This window comes from Cydia splendana, chromosome 15 (genome assembly GCF_910591565.1).
Source record: "Cydia splendana chromosome 15, ilCydSple1.2, whole genome shotgun sequence".
NCBI lineage: Eukaryota > Metazoa > Arthropoda > Insecta > Lepidoptera > Tortricidae > Cydia > Cydia splendana.
The window spans coordinates 1,228,782-1,241,634 of NC_085974.1; the positions used below are offsets into that span (position 1 = coordinate 1,228,782).

Genomic DNA, 12,853 nt, shown 5'->3' on the forward strand with positions numbered 1-12,853 from the left:
CATACAAAAAACGTAATTTTAGACCGAAGTTAAGCAACGTCGGGCGGGGTCAGTACTTGGATGGGTGACCGTTTTTTTTGCCGTTTTTTTCGTTATGGTACGGAACCCTTCGTGCGCGAGTCCGACTCGCACTTGCCCGGTTTTTAATAATTATGTAAAAGAAACGGGAACAAACTCTGTAAGACAGACAATAGGTACTTTAATTTCGGTAATTATATCCGGTAGGTAATCAACTAACCATATTTAAGTAAATTTACCTATACAAATCACGCATTATGCATTTCTACTTCATAACAACTTCCAAAGACAAAATGACGTCCTTACAAGGTTAATGCATTAGCGCTATGACGTACGAGCGAACATCAGTTGCGCGTGAGAATGAAATAAAATTATCGTTTAAAATTGGTTTTAAGCAATAAATAAACGTAATTGGAAATTACTTACCGATGATATGAGATCCCATCTTTTTTCTTACACTTCCTATAATGGTTTTTGCACCCTTTTACAACGCAATGAGGCATTTTTGTGTTATGCTGCGTGACAACTTTCTACTGCGCAATTCACCACACGACTGAGCGCCGGGGTGTGATGAATGCGATTATCACACCCATGTAGCGGCCCCCTTTTTAGTGCTCGTTAGGCACGTCCTTACGAAGTAATATATATGTCCATGGTAAAATCCGTGGCACTCATCCGCGCCAGATAGCGTTGCTCATACCATTTTTCGTTAGCTCGCTCACCCGCTCAGTGCAACCTCGCCAGCTAGCGGACGCCCTAAAGATTAACTGACCCTGCAGCAACAGGCTGATAATAAGTACATGATTGGGAAGAGACTTTATGGGATAGGAATGGAAAGTGATAACAGGCCCTAAAATGCTGGTTTATTTGTTAATAAGGCTGTTGCCTCATTTTGTGATCCCGGTTACTTAGAGACGGCCTGCTTATTTCATACTTAAGCACTAGTATATGACGCTTGGAAACTTACAAGGGAGTCCTCTATTGGTGGCTCCATGAGGAATAATCTCCACCAAAGCAATGCTGGCGTAAGTCTTCTCCAGCTCGTACTCGTGATGCATCACGTAATCTTCAACCCCCATGACATGTTTCACTGTGTCGCTGAACCATAGTATAAAATGCGTTGTGTTCCTATTAAAACATTGGTATTTGTATGATTATATTATAGGCTAAGAGCGTTTTCACATTGCCCGATCCGATATGGGATGTCGGATGACCTTTGGAGAAAAACAACTGCTAGGAAGTGCCTTTTGCATCAAGTCATTTTATTTTTGTATTAACGGTTTCCTTTGAACAACCAACAATAATGAAATGTATAAAAAATATTAAAAGGCACGACTTAAGGGTGACTCACTGTGATGGCATTCCACCCACATTACATCTTAGGTATTTGCTATGTCCCACTTGTTCCAGAACTCATAATAAACATAATGTATAGAAACAAAATCCATAATATTATTCGTTATAATAATTAAATTACAGAATGTTCTATAATCATAAAAACGTTGTTTATAACGATCATTAGGAATAATTTTACATGTTATAACATACAGTTAGTATTATGATAAAAATGTAGAACTATATTTTAACGTATGATCGGGTGACATAATATAAAACAACGTACATATTCTACCTTAAGGCAGGTCGCCGTTAGGTACGACGACGAGCGAAGCGAGGAGGAGTGTTAGGTAGAACTGCAACCCTACAGCACGCGAGCCGAGCGAGCGAAGCGAGCGTGCCGCGGCAGCGGCCGGCGAAGCGCCAGAACCCACTTATTTTATAATAGTATATACACATTTGATTACCCTCTCGATCATGAGAGGAGGCCTGACTTAAATTTTAATATGTGGAAAGAAACAACGCTTCATTCTTTGAACACCATGAACTTGGTTTTTATGGAAAAAGAACGTTATGTGCATTAAACAGTATACAAAATGATCATTATACTGTTTTCATGTTATGCAAATACATTACTATGCAACTGAATTATTATTATTACTGAAATTATGCAAATTATTCTTATTCATTTTGTTTTTATACTAAATAATTATTTCTGCATTTCAAAACTATGCAATTCGAATTATGCGAAATGAAAATTCGAAAATAGTTGTTATTAAAAACATTACACACCCACCCTCGCCCTCATAACTTACTTGATGGTCTGACAATTAATTTTGGCCATGTCCTCTGTTGGTGCAAGAGCATACGCCAGATGTATGAGAACCGCAGTGGTAATTGCATACCGCATCTTGTTGACTATGTCCCACTTGTCCCAGTGTCCAATGAACATGATAGTCTGACGATTAATTTTGGCCATGTCCTCTGCTGGCGCAAGAGCATACGCTGGGTGTATGAGACCCGCAGCTGTAAATGGCATTCCACATCATAGGTATTTGCTATGTCCCACTTGTTCCAGTGTCCTATGGTACTTACGTGATGGTCTTCCGGTCAATTTTGGCCATGTCCTCTGCTGGCGCAAGCGCGTACGCTGGGTGGATGAGAACAGCGCTTGTGATAGCAGACCGCAGCTTGTTGGCTATGTCCCATTTGTCCCACTTGTTCCAGTGTCCCATAACTTACGTGATGGTCTTCCGGTCAATTTTGGCCATGTCCTCTGCTGGCGCAAGTGCGTACGCTGGATGGATGAGAACAGCGGTTGTGATGGCAGACCGCAGTTTCTCTGCCATGACTGGAATTTATAATTACACCTTAGGATTAAGTTTTACAAAGGACATAAAATTTCTAACCGGGTTGTAATTGGCATCGGGTTATAAGTAGAAAGAAAATAAATCCTTATTTGTTTAAAAAAGTTTAAAGTGTTAACACGTTCACGTTTTCAGATACCATAGCTAAGAAAATACAGCGAATTTAAGTTTTTCATACAAAACTTGTTTTTATTTAATTACACAAACGGGTCTACCGCGATATAATTTCATTGTTTTTACCTTTAATTCCGACGTTTCAGCTGAGTTGCACCAGCTGTGGTCACGGAAAGACTGACGTCCCAACAAATGTCAACGGAGATATTAATAAAACACCACTAAACTACCCGAAATTAGTTTATAAAAATTTTCGCACACTACACTATTATCACTATTATCCGCGGATCGTGAGAGAGGCGATTGAAATTAAAAAACACCCTAAAAATTTCAATCGTGAGGACGGGTACAAATTATCGTCTACTTGGGGACCAGTGATTCAAATGTTGAAACCAGCGGATATATCTTCGGACCAGTGTACGGATACTGTGAGTGTTGCGTGTCGTGCCGTGGACAATAAACATTAAACTTTAACGGGTAGCTGCAATTTCTTTGTCTACACCGAACATTTTTATAAACTAATTTCGGGTAGTTTAGTGGTGTTTTATTAATATCTCCGTTGACATTTGTTGGGACGTCAGTCTTTCCGTGACCACAGCTGGTGCAACTCAGCTGAAACGTCGGAATTAAAGGTAAAAACAATGAAATTATATCGCGGTAGACCCGTTTGTGTAATTAAATATGTGTACAAAACGCGAGAGTTTAAAGTGTTATAAAACTTGTTTTTGCTCTATTTCGTTTGTTTTATAAACTGGAGTTATATAAACTGATTAGGACTAGATATACCTCATGTCATTGTCAACACGTAGTTTTAAAATGAGTATAAAACTCCGTTTGAATTGGAAGGTGAAATTCGGCCGAGCTGGCTGCGGACTCCTAAAGCCTTTGCTTATTTTCCTAATTAATTTACAGATTTAATTCAAATTAACATCCGCCTTTAAACAGTTAAAGCTTTATTGAATACAGTTTAAACTTTATATTTCATATAGGGCAAACCTTGGCTTATCGGTGATACTTGGTAATTCGGTGATAATGCATTGTTAAATTACGCTGAGCTCACAATGCTGAAATGTAAGCAATTAAATCGCTGCCAACCCGATTGCAAGCATCAAAACTGACAGCTGCCAACGATTTTATAGCTCGCATTTCCTCATGGTGAGAACTGTGTAAGATTATAACGGAGTATCACCGAATTACCAAGTATCACCGATAAGCCAAGGTTTGCCCTACTTAATATTGAATTACGTCAGATAATGACAGCTTAGGTTTCGGGTGTGTGGAAACGATACAGAATATTCGTACCAACAGCACCACTCTTAACTGTCCATCGGTGGACCTTATTACAAAAGGCATAAGGTCCACCGATGGATATAGTTATGAATGAATGAATGAAAACATTTATTTTCAGGCAACTATTGGCCCATAGATAAATACCTTAAAACTAGCATACATATTATTACAAAATATATCTTAAAACTAAAAACACAATTATGGCTGCGAGCACAATTATGGAGTTATGTTAAGAGTGCGGGCGATGGTAATAAGACAGACGTGACCTATCTATTTATCTTATGGGAGCTAGTGTCGTGCGTTCGTCGTGGACACAAAGACGCTTCAACACGTGCCCACTTCAACTGATTGGTTACTTATCAACTAGGGACACTTCTATCTTCCTGCCTTTTAATAACCATCTTGCACGCGCCAGTAAGATAACCTTACGTCTACCATAGATAGAGTATAATAAGTAAAGAAAGAGTGGTAACTCCATACATCAGTTTTCTTATTTCGTAGTCGACATCTAACGTCAAGTAGTGGAACTATCAGTACCGCTACTTGACACCAGAAGGCCCAAGTGTCGCTACTGACGAAAAATGTACTGCTAAAACAATTTACAACTAATATTAGAAGCAGAAGGAGTTGAAAATAGAGTTTCGAGTAATCCGGTTAAAATAATAGCTGAAAATTGTTGAGCATTAGAGTTTTTGTTCGCCGCGACATCTATTGTCGACTAGCAGTACTGATATATTCCGCTACTTGACGCTAGATGTCGACTACGAAATAACGCGCGTTTTGGTAAGAAAACTGATGTATGGAGTTACCACTCTTTCTTTACTAATATTATTCTATGCGTCTACTAAGTGGGATATATTTGTATACATATACATACAAAGAAGAAGTATTTCGTATATAATATCCGATCAAAAGTTTTCGCGACAATCGCGACTGATGATTTCGCGACTTTGGCGAATGATTTGTTCGCCGTAAAGTATTATGATCACCAGGTACCTAAATAATGGACAATAATTATTCAACATCTTTTTTCATTCTAATCAATCTTATAATTCTCATTTGCATATCGCTCACTCCATCTTTGAAGATGACTGGCCTAAAATTTGACGAATACCAATGAATAATTTAAAGTTTTATCTTCCTTAAAAAACTAACCTACAGGAAAATGTAATTTGACAGAGAGACATACAGAAATCATGCTGAATGACGCCAATCCAGGGGAACCGGCCGATCTGATCCTTGGGCACTACACCTTCTGGCACGGTCCCCTCCAAGTCCATCTGGCAATGTATCTGGTCCCAGTAAATTCCATGACAGGCTGCAATCAAATGTAAAAGTAAATATACCTAGTCTGTCTAACTAAGTTAACTCTGCACTGACTTGCTTGACACAAAGTGTGGCAGAACGAATATAGACGTTATATTACTCATTAAGCTAACTTTACGGTTTAGCTCACGTGTTTTTAGTCATTCGAGCGACATGTTTCGGAGATTCTAGGTCTCCACTTTCAAGCACTAAGCAGTAATAAAAACACAACACAAACAGTAAGTAGGAGTGGATTAATAGGCCAGGCCACACCGGCTGCGTGTGCGTAGACATGCATGCGCGCATGCGCTTAAACGCTGGAACCGCACACGCACACGTCACGCAAGCGGTGCGTCGTCTCTCATAAGGAACTGTATATTACAACGCGCATGTGCACGTCTACCCACACGCAGCCGGTGTGCACAGGCCTTTAAGCTTATAGCATTCATGTTGGTCGCATTTTTATTTTATGCTTTCCGACAATATCGTAACGTGAGTAGGCGCGTTTTGACATTTAAAAAATTAAACAAACTCAACCAATGAACTTTGCCTTATTTACCGAGTCACACAATAACATGACCAGTTTATTTACATTTACGTAATACCCAAGGAAACGAACAGGGAACGTCAACTCATTAATAAAACTTGTAAAAGAAAACACCATTTGTATTTGACAACTTACTTTGCACGTATATTACTGCTAGTAACTTAATGGTGTTCATCTTACATTAGTTTTAAATAGAACTTATTCCCAGACAAAGAAGAAAAAAATACTTGTTCAAAAAATAACTTGTGTTTTCTTTCTTTTAACATTTAAGAGTCAAAAAATTGGTCCGAATTATATGAAGTAAAATGATTTCTCTTAAATTAAAGTTACATTTATTTTTGTACTTGTATTTCTAATTTTTACGAAGGTATGTCAAATACTAAATTGACAGATTAGTCTAATTCTGTATGCCACTGTAAATCTTCTGACGCACTATCACAGACTGGATCAAATTCGTTTAATCGTAATGTGTACAGTTTGTAAAACTACGGAACAAACAGTGTCTATTTGAGCCGTGATAATCAAAACCAGTGGAATTTCACACGAGAACAATGTTGACTTTCGGCTTACTTCCTGTAGGGTACCTACATCTGGTTGAGCTGGTTTTTGTGATACAGTCAATAAGTGATAGCCTAGCTGTAAGGATGTGCGACTTTTGATCCGGAGGCCTCGGGTTCAAACCCCGGCTCGTACCAATGAGTTTTTCGGAACTTGTACGAAATATCATTTGACATTTACCAGTCGCTTTTCGGTAAAGGAAACATCCTGAGGAAACCAACCATTGTTGTATTGCTTTCCTATTTCTGCGACTGTCAACCTTTCATGTTTTGGCAACAAAGTGTTTTGAAGTTTGAATTATAGTAGGTAGTAGAAGCCGGTGCCAACAATGCCACGTGTTTCTATAACACTCTTCATAACTCTGCCAAAGCCCAAGACACACACATACAACCTCGTTCACTTTTTATCACAATGAACCAAAACAGCATGAGATTGTAAAGGAAGTTTTCATATGCATATTCATAAAAACAAGAGCACTGCCTCTTCATTGTCGTAATTAATCGTACGATCAGCACCACGGGCGGCCATTTTGTTCCTCACGCCGCTGGGAACTCACTAATTCATTATACTCACTAATTTTAAATATCCCTTTTATCTTTTGTTTTGATTTACATCAATCAATGATGGATATCATAAAATTCATATTTTTTGTACATACCTATAACTCCGAAGAATTGTTCCGATCAATCCCTGCCGCTTCTCTCCGCCATCGCTCTACGAGACAACATTTCCATCTTCACCACTTAGATGGTTGGCAGTCCTCAACTGTGCGTTTCTCCAGAAACTTCCTCGCACAGCTCAACTGTGGAATGAACTGTCGCCTGCCGTATTTACGGACCGATACGACCTTCAAAACCTTAAATAAAGCGTACTCCCATCTTAAAGCCAGGACGCACTTACAACCCCTCTGGTGTTGCAGGTATCCTTGGGCGACGGCAATCGCTTACAATCAGGCGATTCGTCTGTTCGTTTGCCTCCTATATTATAAAAAAAATTAGGTAATGGTTACATGCGAAATAAAATCGATATGATACAGTGCCTACAATGGCTACTTACATATACCTACATAGTTAGACATCCAAAAAAAAATTGTAGGGTTTTTATTAAGAACATTTTCGTTTATTGCATTTATTGCACATTTTACTACCTATTAAAGACATTTTCCAAAATGATTGTACTTTTAGTCAACCTAAGTAAGTCCACTTGCACCATCCCACTAACCCGGGATTAAGCGGTTAAACCATTAACCTAGTGTCAAATTGTACTGGTAACCATGGTCACTCCAGGTTTAACCGGTTAACCCCGGGTTAGTGGAATGGTGCAAGTGGACCTAAGACAGTTTTTTAAATTCTAACTGGAAACTTCTAGGTCAGGGCATTCAAATCAATGTCCACATTTACGCCTTTACGTCGAGACCATTTGTAGCAAATACCAGGGTGGCATTAAGAAAATGGAATATGTGATATATTGTCTTTAAATATCACAAGTAAAGGCTAAACTTATATTCTGGCAAGTAAGAGGGCGTGGAGTTGATCACGCGCAGATATCGCTCGCTGTGTAAAACATTGGTCTATCGGGTGCGAACCGACCATAGCGACGAGTTTACATGTTCGATATTTGCTGTTATACGCCTACTAGTTTTTTTTTAAGATTAGAGTTTTTCTAAACTCAAAAGTAGGTAGTCGTAATTCACTGATATCTACTATTGCGGTACAATGTACAATACAATAATATGTAAACGACACTTTTTTAGTGCATAGTTACTCAGTATTTTGAATACTTATATAAATAATTTTATATAAGTCTAATATCTTGTTCACTAAAACATAGTCCGTTTTATTGAAAGTCAGCCTCTTTTGTACCTAAATAATATACTATTTTCTGAAGTCTCTTCTTCTTGAATACCTACCTATGTTTTTGAACTTTAGCTTATTTCCAGTAACAGTTTAAATTGATGCAAGTTTTAGTTAAAATTTTACGGTAGCTTTAATGAATAAATTTAACACTATTTAGACAGAATATCCTCTCTTCAAATTGCGACATCTGTGAATATCTGCTCGTACAATACCTAGATAAATAAGGCACGTTTTGTTGCTACACGGTCGGTGCAGACCCGAAGCAATACCTATGGGGTCTGAGGGACGCAATTAACCCCTAACCTCGGCCTGTGATCCCCACAGCACATTACAGCTTGGTCGTTTTAAAATGGGGGACTGCTAATAATTTGAGACATAACTTTAAGGCCCACTTGCACAATCCCACTGACCCGGGGTTAAGCGGTTAAACTGTTAACCCAGTGTCAAATTGTACTGATAACCATGGTAACTTCAGGTTTAACCGGTTTCGGGGGAGCATCCTGGTAGAATACTCGTGATCTCATGGTGCTCCCCGAAAACGGCAGAGAGGGTAACGCCGCAGGGGAAGTTAGTGGGTATTCTCCTCCCCTCCCTCTGAGTAATCAGAGAGAATACGGGAGGAGCGAGTCCCACATACCACCCCATCCCCAACGGGCCTTCGCAGCCCGGGGGTGAGATACGTAAACGTATTTACCCCTGCGAGAAAAAAAAAAAAATAAAAAAATCTTTAACCGGTTAACCCCAGGTTAGTGGATGGTGCAAGTGGGCCTAAATATATTACTACTAAAACGTTTAGAGGGGAGAAAATGGGTGCAAGGTACGTGGGCCCTGGGCTGGGTCTAGAACAACAGCTGATTTTTTCTAAACTTACTTGCCACTTTATAGTCAGTACAGTAGGCAATCGTATAGTATAAGTACATGTAGATTAAACTTCTGTATGTTTACAATAAATGTTAAAGGGTTTATTAGATCCACACGGTCGCCGTGCACTTGCGAACGGAGCCCGATATCGGACCCCGATGACTCCTGCAAGGGCCGTTTTCCGTTTCACCAACAGAACAGTGAAAGAAATCGTTTAAGAATTAAAATATTAAACATTGAATATTTTTAGCAATTCGAGAACAATTTTTTGAAGTGAAAACTTCTTTAGCGGCGCTGTACACTTTTTGTGATGGGAAAAAACGTTAAACTCGCGACAGGTCACGTGACCGTAAGATTCGTAAGACGGACACGTGTTCTGATCGAAAAATTGTTACAATGTCATTGAGTTTTCACTTCTGCCAGCACTCCCGGAGTGCAACCCGTTGATTTTTTATATTATTTTCAATATTGTAAACGATGTTCTGATGTTGTTTGTGAAACGGAAAACGATCGTTGCCAGGGACATGGCTCGACATCGAGCCTGACAACGGGCCTCGTTCACAAGTGTGGATTTAATAACCGCTTAATCCATGTGCAAAATGCTTTAACTGTTTTAAGCTGTACCTCGTTGTTTCCATGGCTATAGACTACAAACAGACATCGGTCGCGGTTATTGAACTGCAGCACTAAACGCGTTAGTTTCCCGTTGTGGGAATTATCGTACAATATCGGACTCGTGGCGTTTTTCTTCGGAGTGCATTTTGGAAGACTATCTGTCAGCCATCGAAACATAAACTTGTGCTTATTACCTATCCATAGAACAAAGTACAATACAATTAAAATTGAATAGTATAAAATGTCTTAGACAAATTAAATGTGCATAAAAGCTATTAAAAATAACGCTAAAGATTTCAATAATCATTAGACAATCCTGTATGCGTGTAATGAAACAGCATTTTGTTCCGCCATCTTTGTTGCGGCACAACAGATTAGACACGCACGTAACGACCTGTGGCTGAATGTGCCGCCGGGAATAATTACTTTGGTACTTTGTATTTGTTTATAGCAGTGTTGGTAGGAACTCGAGTCTCTTAAGTCTAGTCGTAAGAACTGTACTTGTTTTTACGAAGTCTCGAATCATGTAATAAATGTTATAATGCAGCTGCAGTAGACATCCGAACGGTACATTTAAGAGCGTTTTTCGACAGCTGACGGGGACCTCCAACTAGCGATGAATATTCTCGAAAAAATCAAATCGTTTTTTTCAGGACGTTTTGAAATTTTTGTTTTTCTCGGTATTTTTCAGTTTTATTGGGAAAGAAACGAAACTTTTTTAAACTATAGCTAATGACAGCGTGAAAGTCAATAGATATTTTCACAAACGATCGCCAGCCAGCATTTAGACAACAAAACACATGACTAAGCAGGTGTATAGTTACCTCTATGGATTAAATATAAATGGAAAAATTCACAAGTTCTTTTCAAAGTGCGTTTTTTTCCGTTAATTTCCGATTTTTTTGTTTTTTTCGGAAAAATATACAAACATTGTTTTTTCCGAATAAAACTTAAAAAAACATGGTTTTTAGAAAAAAACGGGAACTTTTCCGGGATTTTTCAACCCTAGCTCCGACATGGCTGAATTTATCGGAAGCGCCTTTCCGATATCGGATGTTGGAAGACGCCTATTAGAAAAACAGCTGCAGCATATATGGCATGAAGTCTGCTTTTTTTGCGTATCTATCGTTTTTTAGTTGGCAGAGGAAGACCGAGACGTGCATATATTGACCAGGCCAAAAAGAAAATTAACGTAGTGACGTATCAGGAGCTCAAAACAGTGGCAGAGAGAAGAACGGAATGGCGATTACTTCACCGACAAGAGCTAGGCTCTTAAGAATAATGATGATGATGATCGTTTTTTAGTAATAACTATTTTTTAAATGAATAAATAAATACATAAAGTAAAGACACATATATCTCACATTTTACTTTCATCCGACATCCGATATCGGAACGGGCAATGTGAAAACACTCTAAGGTAACTTATTGTCTATTGTTAACTTATTACATCTTTAATATCCTAATAAGAAACCGCCGTTTTCGAAATCTGAAACTGTATAGCACCTTTTGCCTTAAAACGTCACATTTTCTTTGCTGCATGCTGATCAACTTGAAAACTTACTTTCGAATTACGATCTTAAATATTAAAACTAGGTAATATATGTATTTATATAAACTATTCATAGCAAAATATGTCTATTTTTACCGAGCCCAGTGCTCCCGTTCACCACTAACCGCCTCTAAACCGCAGTTTAACCGCCGTTTAGCGGTACGTTTATGGTACTAATTTCCCAAGCAACAATGGCTTCAGTCTTGTGGCCTTTGTGTTTTGGAGCAGAAAGATTGCCGGTTGCAATGCAACTATACTTGGGTAGCGTTAGAAATATTTACTGTTGCATGGATTTTTAAAGTCTCCGTTGATGGAGACCTTGACCTTGAGGTAGGTAGGACCTTGGTATCCTTGAGGTTACTCTTATCAAGGTTTGTTAGCAAAGGCCAGACCCATTCTTTCCATATTTAAATATTTTAAGTCACACTCACACCTGTATGCTTTGAATTAAATATTTTTATAAACACAGTACACACCAAATACAGGTACGTATAATGTAAGTATATCCCTGACCGCCTTTAAAGGAAAACCTAACTTTTTATCGTAGTTAATGAGTTAGATCGTGAGAAGGCGATTGTACACCTCGGCCGAAGGAATTCAAACGCCCCTTATTTTGAGACTACATGCCGTAATAGGGTTGTCAGTGTTGTCTACTATGTTTTCTATTTGTTGTATTACTAACAAATAGAAAACATTATATATGTACGTAAATCTTACAGTCTCGAGTCAAATCTATTACATGCGATATTCAATATGTAATTATTAATTATTTGGATTCGATTTATATTTATTTATACGGTACTCGTCAATAAAACATATTTTCTCAAACCAAGTATAATTCTTAACGATCACGATTTCAAATAGAATTGTATCAATATGGATCAGATAGTACTTAGTAGAGATATAATAACTAGGGATGTACCGACTAGTCACCGACTAGTCGGGAAAGCCGACTATCCGGCCACATTTGTAGTCGGCGATAAGTCGGCGACTAGTCGGCAAAAATGGCCGATTAGTCGGCACTTTATTAGTGAAAGAAAAACAGAAAAAAATGAAATCAACAGTCAATATTTACCATATGTTTTATGTCTATTTTACTAAAATACCTATTCAGGGTGCATACGAAAAGTACGAAAACTTTTGTTCATAAAATTGACCGTTCGATCATTATCATGTTGGTGGGCTGGTGTTTTCCTCTACAGGTCGATCTCAGCTGATTCTCCTTTAATTTCATGGGCAAGTTCGATAGTAAAATAATTTTATTATTATTCATTTTTTTTAATGGTGGAGCCATGGGGAACTATTAATGTTATTGCAAAATTTAGACAGGTAACGTTGCTCGTAAGTACGCAAACCACAGGGGATAGGTTCTTAACTACGTACGGGAAATAGAGCCTTGGAAATACCTCCTTCAAGCTGTACTGACGGTCTGCTC

General features: G+C 38.5%; 1 protein-coding gene across 1 annotated transcript in view; it reads left to right on the plus strand.

Annotated features, from left to right (window-relative positions):
• Nucleotides 1-12,853, plus strand: part of LOC134797412 (ankyrin repeat domain-containing protein 6) — a 110,325-nt gene that overhangs the window by 16,697 nt on the left and 80,775 nt on the right. The window lies entirely within an intron of this gene.